Raw genomic sequence first — 12,864 nt, forward strand, 5'->3', positions numbered from 1 at the left:
GAGAGCTCTTATAACCTGCATGTCATGAAAATGGCAGAGTCACCATCAGACTAATGCATGAATGGCTGCATGGAGAAAAGCTGGAATTGCCCTGGAACACTTTTTATGTGAGAAAGACATTTTTAAAGGATTGAATTTTTGATATTTGTTTCAACCAATTTGCCTATTGTAACCAATCCAGAAATTAATGTTTGGGCAATGGTGTTTCAGGATGAAAAGTTGGAGAAATACATGATATCATGGCAAAACACTGACATTTATTAAAACTATCTCCAACTACAACTTGGAATGCAGACCACATGCTCATATAGTTTTAGGTGTAGTGGTTGGAAAGAGCTGGAATGTTTATACATGTTGGCTGCTATTCATTGCTTCAAGTAAGGTACTGTATTACAAGAATTGGCTGGTTTGTGCACAGAGATTGAAGGGGAGAGAGGGAATTCACAAAGGAAGGGCCTCATAGGGTTGGAAAAGCTAACTGCTTCTGAAACCCAAACAGGAAATAAGACTTTTAAAGGCTTTAAATGCAAAGGCCCAATAAGATGTCTAAGTTAAAGTAAGGTTCTTAGCCTTGCAGCAAAAATCTGATATTTTCTTACTGTTTTAGATATAGCTGTCATTAAGTCCATACATATGAGTGTACACACACTCACACACACATACATACACACACTCTTCAGAATAGTTTTTAAAAAGAGCAGACTGAAGATTTGTGTCTAAGAAATTATCTGGGTATAGCCACTGGCACTTGGAAGGGACAAGAAATAAATAGTTCAAAAACTTACTTAGTTTTTGAGGGAGTTGTACTGCCAAAGAAACTGAAAACCTCACCTGAGCAAGTTTTTGACTCTTTGACCTGTAAAAAGGGCATCCACTCAATGCTAGTTACAGATGTGCCATGGAGGATGACATACAAGGAGGGAGGGACCTCTTGGAGATTGAGGAGCCTCTGAATATGGGGGACAACACAGCATCTCCCAGAAAGCAGAATCACACCAATCTGGGGTTCCCTCTATTACAAGGGCAGTGTCTTACTCAGTACCCATCTAGGTGGAGTGCATCCTTTCAACAAACTGACTGTTGCATTTTGTCAGTCTTCTCTTTAAATAAAATATAATAACAAATTTCTTTTCCTTTTTTAGCAGTTTTAGGTTTACAGAAAAATTGAGTGGAAAATACAGATAGTTCCTATATATACCCTTACCCCAACTCCCTCCCCCGCCACTTTCCCCTACTGTTAACATCTTCCATTAGTGTGGGGCATTTGTTACAATAGATGAACTGATATTGATATATTATTAGCTAGATTCCATAATTTTCATTGGGGTTCTCTCTTTATGTTGCACATTCTATGGGTTTTGACAAATGTATAATGGTATATATCCATCATTATAATGTAATACAGAATAGTTTCACTGCACTAAAGCTCCCTGTGCTCCATCTATTTCTCTCTCCTTAAACCTCCACCACTGTCCTGACCCGCCCTAGCCCCTGGTAACCACTTATCTTTTCACTCTCACCTTAGTTTTGCCTTTTCCAAAATGTCATATGGTTGTAGTCATACAGCACTTATCCTTTTCAGATTGACTTCTTTCATTTAGCAATCTGTGTTTGAGGATTTTCATGTCTTTTTGTGGCTTGATAGTTTTCTTTTTTGTTTTTTTTTTGTTTTATTAAATCACTGGATAATGTTCCACTGTATAGATACACCACAGTTTGTTCTCCATTCACTTCTGAAGGACATCTTGGTTGCTTCCAGGTTTGGCAATTATGAATTATTAATGTACAGGTTTTTAAATGGATACAAGTATTCAACTCATTTGGGTAAATACCAAGGAGCATGACTGCTGGATCATATGGTAAGAATACGTTTACTTTTGTAAGAAGGCTTCAAACTATCTTCCAAAATGGCTTTACTGCTTTGCATTCCTACCAATAATGAGAGTTTCTGTTTCTCTACATATTTTCCTCTTTAACAGGAATTTTATTGGTTACCCTGCTCCATCAACTTACATTGACTGGGGCTCAGGCAGAAAACTTTTGTTTTGGTCTCTGTGCTACAAAACAAACAAACAAACAAACAAACAAACAAACAAACAAACAATTCCCCCACCCCACCCCCCAAGAAAAACAAAAACACAAGCAATACAACAATAAAACTCATCCAGCCCTGGTACAGAAACTTCGTATTTCTGAGATACTGGACTTTGAACTCAGTGAAGCGACTGGATAAGACTTTGAATTATCTCCTTGGGAAGTGAACGAGTCTATTTTATTTAGGTACAGATATTTGATGGTCAGAGAGGTAGACCATGTGGAGATGGCTCATTGTCCCTGAGAACTTATTCCCCCTTTCTTCCATTGTAAGTAAGGCCTGGACATATGGCTAGCCAGCTACACAGTGTTTCCCAACAGTCCTTGCCTTTAGGTGTAGTCATGAGATTATGCCCGTCCAATGGTTCCACTATTCATTTATATGAGTACCAATAATGTGTGCTATTTCCAAAGTTGGCTAAAGTTCCAGACATGCCTCTCATGTTCTTTCTTATTTTTCTTTGTCCTGGAATGGTGATAATCAAAGGTGACTAGAGGGATGTTGGAAACCATATGTTTTAAATGACCAAACCCTGTCAGTTGTGGTCCCTAAATAACAGCATCGAGGAGAACTACCTTACTGACTAAACTGCTTCCCCCTGGACTAGTAAGTGAATGAAGAAGGAACTTCTACTTAATTTGAGTGAAGCTTGATTCTATTTGTAATAATAACTCAGTTCTGCTTTTACCTATCTTAATTAACACATATGTATAATGTAAAGTACATTAATTATTTTTTTCTTGTCCTACACACTCATAATGCTTCCTGTTTAAAAATATAATAATGATCATGGACAGGGAGGTTATGATCTCATTCTAAATTGATTCTTTTCTCAGTGTCACTGATGGTCTGAGATGCAATGTAATATAGAAGTAAAGAAATTGTCATCCAGTACTTTATTACCTATACCTACTACATATATTTAAATGTCAGATTTTGTTAATGTGGGAACATATGTTTAACTTGTAAAACTTTAGTTTACTTACGTAAGTAAATAAAGGGGATAATAGTGCTTATTTCATAGATTTGTTGTGGAAATTAATGGAAATAAATCATGGGAATAATTAGCATACAATTTGGCACTTAGGTGCTCAGACAACTTTAGCTATTAGCTAGCTCTAAACTCTGTGAAGTTGGATTTTATACCCACATTTAGTGGAAAGTCTGGAGTTTAAAATAAAATAAACAAAAAACGTTCCTGCTATGCTCATAGCCTCTGGGTGAAATTCCTTTCGACTTTAGTCAGAGTGAGAAAATGAGAAAGTATAAAAGACAGGGGTTTTGTTTGATTTCCTGGGGGAATAGCCAATTTCCCCAAATAAAGTAAAATAATAGCACCTCCCACTGGGCAGAGAGTTTGTAAAGAGAATTGCTAAACCTCTTCATACAGGAAAACCCAGCAGTCAGGGCAGATGCCAGAAACAGCACGAAGGGGGTAACACAATGAATTGAGAATGTGTACAAAGAGTTCAGCAACTGGCAACCGGAATGAAAGCTGCAGTGAGCATGTGTTGCATGGAAGTTACTGGCAGATTAAGTTCAGAAATCCAGCAGCAGCTGAAGCAGTGAAGACAGTAAATAGTTTAAACTGGCAACCAACACTTTTACCAAACACTTACATACACATAATGAGAACAATACAACAGAGAGTGTGAAGGAGAACGAGAATGGAGGTGACTGGGATTCATAGGGAGGTCAAAAAGCCCAAATGTCAGGATTAGCATTACTTTCAAGGGTCTCTGCAAACCCCCTACGTGGCACCAAGAAATAAAATAGAAGAGCGGAGAAGCTAAGAGCAGTAAGCCAACTCATACTTTCAAAAAGAGGACGGTGAAAAAAACAATTGGAGGGAAGAGATTTTCCATCTTCCTATGCAAGGAGGAATTGATGGTCATATCCAAACTTTAAAAATACTCTACTCTTTGCATTGTAAAATCATTTACAGTATGCTTGAGATATTCTCAATTAAGTTCCTCTTTGTTATAATTCCCAATGCATAATTCTCAGAGGGAATTTTTCTGTATTAAAAGCAATGGAGAGTTTGGACCCTAACACATGTCTGGCTATTATAATAATAACTAGTCAGTGATTGATTATATTGAGTTCAATCCATCACTTCCTAACCTGTAAAGAAAAAGGGCAGCTAGGCTTAAACAATCAAAGTTGAGTTTAAATTCTTCTCTGATATTCTGCAAATCAAGTGATGGTGGAAATGAATCAAATTTAAGTGCAGAAAAAAAAAAAATCTCTTGGTGAATAACTTCAGAAGCCAGGATTGAATATTCTTTGTAAAATATTATCTTTCTCTAAGGAATGCAACTTTTAGAGATTTGAGATAGTCTTTGATCTTCTGTTTGTTTTATAGCAGGACAGTCTAACAAATGTTATTCATGTTTTACCTAGTCTATCTTATCTCCTACTGTTTCTCAACATGAAGCTTCCAGTCTGGGCATGCTGGAAGTTCACTCTGTCACATCGCCCACACTCCTTCTTCTGAGCTTACCTTCTGCACTCATACCATTTTCAGTCTTTTTGTGATAGTTTTCAGTTTTCTCTCTTCCTCCAAAACTTGCTCGTTTTTTAGAGCCCAACTGAAATCTTCTGACCTTCTTCCTATCATTGAACTCATGTAGCATATAATTCTTCAAACCGCATAATTTAACACTTTATTATATCGTCTTTTAGTCATTTCATGCATGTAAATCATATTTTGCTAATAAGACAACAAATTCTTTGAGTGAATGGCACAGGTCTTTTTTCAGGCACGTGGTAGACATTCAATAAATATTTATTTATGGATTGTTTAATATGCTTCCTAATGCACATAAGTTACTGTTAGGAAGTAATTATGCAGTGAAAGATTGTGGCAAAAATAAAAAATTGTTGCAAAAGGAAGTTGAGCAGACTACTGGATAAAAACAAAGCTTACATTAATGGTAGCAAATGACATGATTAACACCTTTTCTGGCAGCATTGCAGCTTGAATTTGATAAAGAAAAGTAATTTCCACAAAGAACCAAAAGCTAAATTAAATGATTGAATTTAACTCTATAGTGTAAGGATATGTTAGTAGATTTTTAAAAAGATGACGTTTGAGTGTAATTTCAGTGCAATGCATCAATCTGCCATTGAGCTAATGAACTTTAAGTAAAAAAAAAAAAAATCACTGAAGAGTTTGGTACAGATTACTCCTTCAAATATCCTTGGGGAGTAAGATGCATAGGTAATTCAATTAAAATCTATCTTGTCTGACCCCAATGACAACAATGTTCAACCCACAAGTCACCTGTAGTCGTTAATGGACTATTTTTTAATTGCTTTAAAAGTATTAATGGTGATTACAAGGGAGTAGAGTGTTTCTTATTTATCTATTCCTCCTCAATAAAATGAATTTCTAGTGTGTTTCTTTTTTCTTTTCTTTAACACTGGCAGATTACAATAAACTTCAGTTGTTCTAATTTAAATTTCATCTGAGGAGAAACAAGCCCATTTGGTTGCCTGTTATTTGCCTAATCTCTCCGTCTTTATGAATGCCTTGAGATTATGGGATCAAATTAGTTCAACCATAAAATGTGGGACTAAACAAGTAATCGGTGACTGTAAACTAATAAAAAGTAAAATAAAACAGAAACACCTTTTCCTATGAGTTCTAATGGGCCTGCATCCAAGTTCACAGCTCAATTAAAATATGATTTTCTGGTTTTCTGAAGGGAATCATAAGTGTTTAGAGACTGTTTCACAAATAATACATTATGAAAGAGTCATAAAATGGATACATTTTTGAGAAATGGTGAAAGTGCATATAACTGAACACCATTAAAACGTGGAATAATATTAATAAAAAACACAGAACCCGTAGTTAGAATATTTAAATTAATGCTTGACCAAATATGGCCTTGGGGTCCACCATCAGAATTACCCAGATGTTTAAAATGCAGATTCCTAGTTCATACCCCAGATCTATTGAATCAGAATTTCTGAAGGTGAATCACAACAATCTATATTGTAAAGTTGCATCCCTGATGATTCTTATAAATGTAACAATTAGAAAACAATTAAAATCCACGTAACTTCTTAATTCTTGACTTGCAAAAATGTCTAGAAAGATAAACACCACACTACTGATAGAGTTAACTTTTGACTACAATGTTGAAGGAAGGTGAACTCTCGCTTTTTAAATTATCAATCTTTGCATTGTTTTTTCTGAAAGATATGGCAACCTGTAGTAAAATAATACATCTAATTTGATGGTTTCTGATATTAGGGTTGTGTTTTGTCATCCCCCTTTCCCCTCCCTCCCCATCTTTTGCTTAAGAGGAGCATATTGGGGAAATTGTGGTGTGGCCATGAGGAATCTAGATGTGGTGTTTCAAATCTGAAACTGTCTTAGTAGGCTCAGGCTGCCATAACAAAGTACCACAGACTGGGTGGCATAAACACCGGGAATTTATTTTCTCACAGTACTGAAGGATAGAAGTTCTAGATCAAGGTCCAGTGGAGTCATTTTCTGGTGAGAATTCCCTTCCTGGCTTGCAGGGGGACACTTTGTCCTCACATGTCCTTTCTTCTGAGTGTGGCAGAGAGAGAGCTCATGCCTGTCTCTTCTTAAAAGGACACTAAACCTATTGGATCAGGGCTCCATCCGTATGAAGTAATTTAACCTGAATTACTTTTTTACTTCAAATACAGCCATTCAACATATAAATTATGGTGGGGACACACACATTCAGTCCATAACATAAATGAACTAATGTATTTATGTTTGAGCGATGGAGTGGAGGAATGGAGTAAGAATCTTTGTCAGAAACCATGAAGATAAGCCAGGGTCAAAATGTAGAAACCAAATGCCAAAACTTAAGAGGTAGAAATGAAGTAATAAAAGTAAAATAGGGCAGAGATAAATAATTGGAAGGAATAGGATTAAAATGAGAATAATCCAGAAAGATGACCACAACCGACAATGGATATTTCCTTTTAGAGGGAAAAAAAAAAAAGATAGTACAAAGGGGTCCAGCTAACTTAAATTTTCATTGTTAAGGATTCAAGAGTCATATATGATCCTAAATTTATTAACTTTTTTCATGATTTAATTTTTTAAATCACAAAATAAAATTATTTAATTCATTTGTATTTTAAAGAGATCTGTGCTGCTTACTTTAGCATGAGGACTGTGAATTTATTATTGAAAGTCCAATTGTTGATTTTAAACACTTAAGAATAAACATAAGTCTGTTAAAAAGATAAATAGAAATAATGTAACTTAGAAACATCAATAGTAAAAATCTGGAATGATCTTGATCTAGTCAGGGACATAATCTAAATGGCTAAGCTTAGTTTTTCTAGAAAAAAATCTCTAATGGGAAAAATATAGAGAAAAAGGATAGTTTTCTAAAACAGAATTTTCAATATTTTACCCTATCACTTTCTCTTTCCTTCTGCATGTAAGTTTATGTGATGCAAAAGATCTTGTTGACGTAGAACAAGGTGAGGTTTTGTTCTATATGTGGGCTTGTGGCATTTCTGCCTCTCCCATTCCTGCTCAGCTGTGTTCTTCCCTGCCCTTTATGTGAAGATACATCCTTGCTTAGGTCCTGCTGATGAGATCATGCTGATGAATACTAGGAACACATTTGTTATTTTGGTAACGTCTAGAAATAGTTTTGGTGTTATTCAATCAGGATCTTATATGTCTAAAATGAATTTCTTGGATCTACCTGTCTACTCAGCCTACTGTAACTTCCATACGGGTCTCATCAGTTGGCTCAATTCTGCCTTCATGTACTGGTAAGTACTAATTTTCTCCAGGAGCTAAGTTTAATCCTGAACTGCTTACCTAAATGTAACTCTAACACTTTGATTAGCTTTTGGTACTGCCGTAGCATGGGAAGGTGTATCTTGTGCCTGGTATAGTCATTTCTGTTTGGTACCGGTATCTTCTGCATAGCTTGATTGCCTGATATCAGGCATCTGTTATAGACCTGATTTCAAGTCTTGCCTGCTCCTTTGAAGCTTTACTCTGTATTCCTATTTGCCTGGTTGGAGTCCCTTAGTCTTTGGTGGTTATTGATACAAACCATGTCCTCTGCAGGCACTAATTCTTTGTAGAGCTTTGCCTTAAGGAAATGTCAGTTTTCTTTCAGTCGTCTCTCTCTTTTATGGTCTTAGTTTCCTTCTCCTGTTCATGATTTTTGTTCATCAGGCTTGCTTAAAGGTCATGTTCATTCAACATGTACTTAAAATAAATTTTGAGTTATGTTTCCCAGAGATAACGTGCATGCTAAAAGATATCTGGTTCCATGGGAAAAATGAACATTCTTGAATCATAGACAGACTTGGTAGAATTATCCCTTGTGAGAATTCCCCAGGGTTTAGCAACCTCACTTAATTTGTGGAATGAGCTGTTTAATAATATGAATTCAGGAAAAGAAAAAGAAAAAAATCCCTTTGAGGAAACTAGCCACCAGAAAGTATCTTGCCCTCTGGACTAGTTCTTCAGGAGAATGATGGACCTGGTGCCAGTGATTATTCCTATTTTTGAGAGGCTGATGCAAACGCTTGCTGATCAGTTTTTGCTATTTTGTGCTATACGAGTATAAGATCTCTTGAGAATGGGATGTTTTATGCTCCAGCTCATGCTCCACTCTACATTTCTCAGTACATACCTGGAGTATAAGAAAGCAAGCAATGAATACAATTTTGAGGAGTCTTCCATAATATTCCTTTAGCATTGTAATGCCATTCTTCTTGGATTCAAACATAGCTACAGCATTCCTACTTTATGTATACCTAATTTTTGACTGACAATTTCATGCTTTTACCAAATGATTCCAAATAAGCTTAGTCTTACATATTCAGATTGAAACAATACCGTTGCTAGCACCCCTAATTTGTGAAACCAGTTATATTCTCATGTGCTTGCTATGCATTTTAGCACACAGCTTCCTGTTATCACAATGTAAAAATCTGCGTGAACTCCAGTCCTCTTTTCCCCTTTGGCTTTTTAAAATCTGTCTTATTTACTGACCTTGGTACCTTGAGCTGTTGTGTGACCAATGTTCCCCTTGCCTTTATCACAAGGAACCATTCTTAAGTAAACTCTGAACCTAGACCTTCATTTCTTTACCTTCTTTCTTGTAATTAGTGGGTCAGCTGTTGGTCTATTTGTCTTCTTTTCCTTAGGCTTGTTTCGTAGAGTATTTCAGCAGGAAACCTGGAGGAATATTGTCATTCAGGTGCTTTATGTGTCAATACATTGTAGATTATAAAATACATTAATTTTTAACAAATAATAAAAAAAATTGAACCTCAGAGAGTTTAAGTGACTTTCCAAAGCCAAATCACTAACAAAAGGTAAATTCAGATTTAAAATGGGCTCTTCTGATTTAAGTCCGATTCTCTTTTAATGATATTGTATATTAATATATGAGTATTGTTGGCCCTTTTATTGGTGGGAAAGTAAAAACATGAATTTATAAGCACTCATTGATTTTTCAGGTAGTCATTTTATGTAGCTGCTCCACTCATTGAAGGATGGCAGCAAAACCTCAAACCGTAATCCATAACTGTCTTCAATTCCATCATGATTCTTCTTTGCTGAGGTCTTGATCTAATTAAATTGTCATCACCCTGTGAAAGTATGGTTAGAGGGCATTTTATGAAGTTTAGTTGAAGAGGAGGAGAAAATGAGGAATTAATTATCTGATATAACAGTATCACAGATTTCTTTGTTGACACATAATTTGAAAGTTAAACCATTCCTAGAAAAGAGCAAGAGACATTTTAGTGTGAAGGGGATCCCACTTAAAAAAAAAAAAAAAAAAAATATTTACACCTAAATTTAAAATGTAAAAATCAAAATAACATTTTAAATGTCTCTTGTTTTACTCGAATTTTGACAGAGTGAAGGACTATTGGAAAAATGTTAAAAATATGACCTATTTATATATTTGATTAGGATACAAGTAGATACAAGGATTCAGTCAGCACTAGAATTTCAGAGGAGTTAATTTTACTGACTATATATTTATTTTTACTGACTCTGTGCAAAAGAAATATATTTATTTTTGTATTAGTCTAACTAGAGTTACATACGTTTATTAAACCAAAATTTCTCTGGAACTAAGCTATGGACAACTTAGTTCTGGATAGATTTTAGACTTTTAACTGCTAAGGTGTGGTATCCTGCTACTGGCCTAAGTTAAAAATAAACATAATATATCACTGGTGATTATTATTATTAAAATTGCTTTCATCTTCAGATGGAAAATTTTGGAAAACAATCTAATCTTCCTATTCTTTAGCCTTGGTATCAGTTTATCATTAGACTATTCTCTAATCATTTTAAACTGGGATATAGCAATAACTTTCTAACTGATTTCCCTTCTTCCAGTCTGTTTTTCAAACATAACTTTCACACTGTTGTCAGCTTTTGCATACTACCATATCACTTTCTTTATGTCATTCAATTAAAATGATGGATAATATATAACGGGTTTAGGTATCTATAAAGAGCAAGTAGTAATATTGAAAAGTTGGTTGTGAAGTTCAGGAGGGAGCTGTCAGAGATAATTAGGGGTTATAGATAGTTAGAAGAGAAGATAATCAATATCAAACAAGTGGGTGTAAGAATAGAAACTAGCGAATTAAATTGAGAAGAAATTCTCTAGAACCATAGCTTGCAGAATTTTCACCATGACTTGCGATGAGAAACACATTTTTTTATTTTGGCCAGGTATACAAATACACAGTAACCCATGTATAAATGCACACACACACACACACACACACACACACACACCCCTGAAACAAATGTCACCAAACAATTCTTATTATAATTTGTGTGATATTTCTGATTATTTCAAGTCAATTCTACTTTATTTTATTAAAAGAAAAACATGTTGGTGATCTACTAATTAAGTCTACCAGTAAGTCTCGATTCACAATTTGAAAAATACTTCTACACAGGAAAGTAGCTGCAAGTGTAGTGTCATTAAAACCTGGGATGAAAGAGTTTCAAGGAGTGATTAATCAAGAGAGTCACAGACAGCAGAGAGATTAAGATAATGGTCAAAAGACCTCAGATGGGTTTAATAGTAATAAAGTAGTAATTAGGAGGTGACTATTGCACTGCTGATTCCAGTGATCAGAAGTGGAATGAAACCAGACTTTTAAGGGCTAAGAAATGATCAACAGAGGTAGATTGTATCTCTACAGGAAATTTTAAAAAGGCATGAGGATATTTGTCATGCGGGGGGACCCTGCTTGCTGCACCATTTGTCGTGCAGCGTGGCCAGCGGGGTCTCTTCTGAGGTCTCTAGTCCCGCTCCCCACATAAGAACACAGGACATGGTGAGGCCAAATAGGAACACCCATGGAGCCATAGATAGGGGAGTCATACCACTATAGTCTCACTGTTGGCATCTGCCTCTCTGCAATCCCCTCTTGCTAGCTCAGCCACCATCTTCTTGCTAGCTCCCATTTTTTTTTTTTTTTTTTGCTAGCCCCCATTTCTCGTAGTCACAGCAGTTATATTAGTGGCCAATGGCTCACTGGGTACAGCTGATGGCCAACTAGCCACAGCTGATGGCCATCTACTACCCGAGCCAGCACCTTTCCATGTGAGGCCGAGAGCCTGGAAACTGCACTCCTGGCTCTGTCCCCACAATATTGTTAACCTCCACTTTACAAATAAGGAAGTGGGTCCACAAAAGATAAGAAATTATCCCACACTTGCACAGGTAGTGGTAACAGAGCCAGCATTCAAACCTAGCTACATCATACTCTGCAACCTAAGATTTTCCATCATATCATAGGAAGTGGTAAGTGATGAAGTCCATGGCAGGATTGATACTTTGCCTCATATCTTGTTCTCCAGTTATCTTTCTTTGTTCATCTAGCTACATCCTTCTTTTGAGCATCTATTGAAGCATATTTGTTGTAGTCATTAGACACCTTTCAAATACTGCCTTTTGTTACAATTATTTTTGCATGTCTTGTCTGCCACATTAGGCTTTAAGTTGCATTTTAGCAGAAATAATGTCCTATTCTTTTGATTTTGATGGTGATTGTGGGGACAGAGCCAGGAGAACAGTTTCCAGGCTCTCGACCTCACGTGGAAAGGTGCTGGCTCAGGTAGTAAATGGCCATCAACTGTGATTGGATGGCCATCAGCTGTGGCTAGTTGGCCGTCAGCTATAACCAGTGAGCCATTGGCCACTAATTAGCTGCCATGGCTACGCTAGCAGAGAATTGGGGTTAGCAAGATGGTGGCTGAGCTAGCAAGCGGCGGAGTGAGGGTTGCTGATTGTGTGGCTCCTGTTTCCCCAACCCTGCCACCAGCGAGACTATAGCGAGATGACTCCCCTATCTATGGCTCCGTGGGTGTTCCTTTTTGGTCTCACCATATTCTGCGTTCTTATGTGGGGAGCGGACTTGAAACCCTGCATGATACCCCGCACAACAGTGATTGTGGTGAGAGACTGGATATGGTGTGTTATTATATCACTCAAAGCACTTACTATTTGGTTGGTGCAAAAGTAATTGTTGTTTTGCAATTATTTTTAACCTTTTACACCACAATTACTTTTGCACCAACCTAATATAGTACCTTATACTTTGAAAATATTCAATAAACATTTGTTGAATAAACAAAAACACTAGATGTTGCCTAGTCTTTAAAAGACTATCACTTTAGGAATCAACATGGATTGGTTATTTCATAATTAGGGTCACTGGCCACATGTTATATGTCTAATAAATAAGATTAAATT

Source organism: Rhinolophus sinicus, linkage group LG02 (genome assembly GCF_036562045.2).
Source record: "Rhinolophus sinicus isolate RSC01 linkage group LG02, ASM3656204v1, whole genome shotgun sequence".
Taxonomy (NCBI): Eukaryota; Metazoa; Chordata; class Mammalia; order Chiroptera; family Rhinolophidae; genus Rhinolophus; species Rhinolophus sinicus.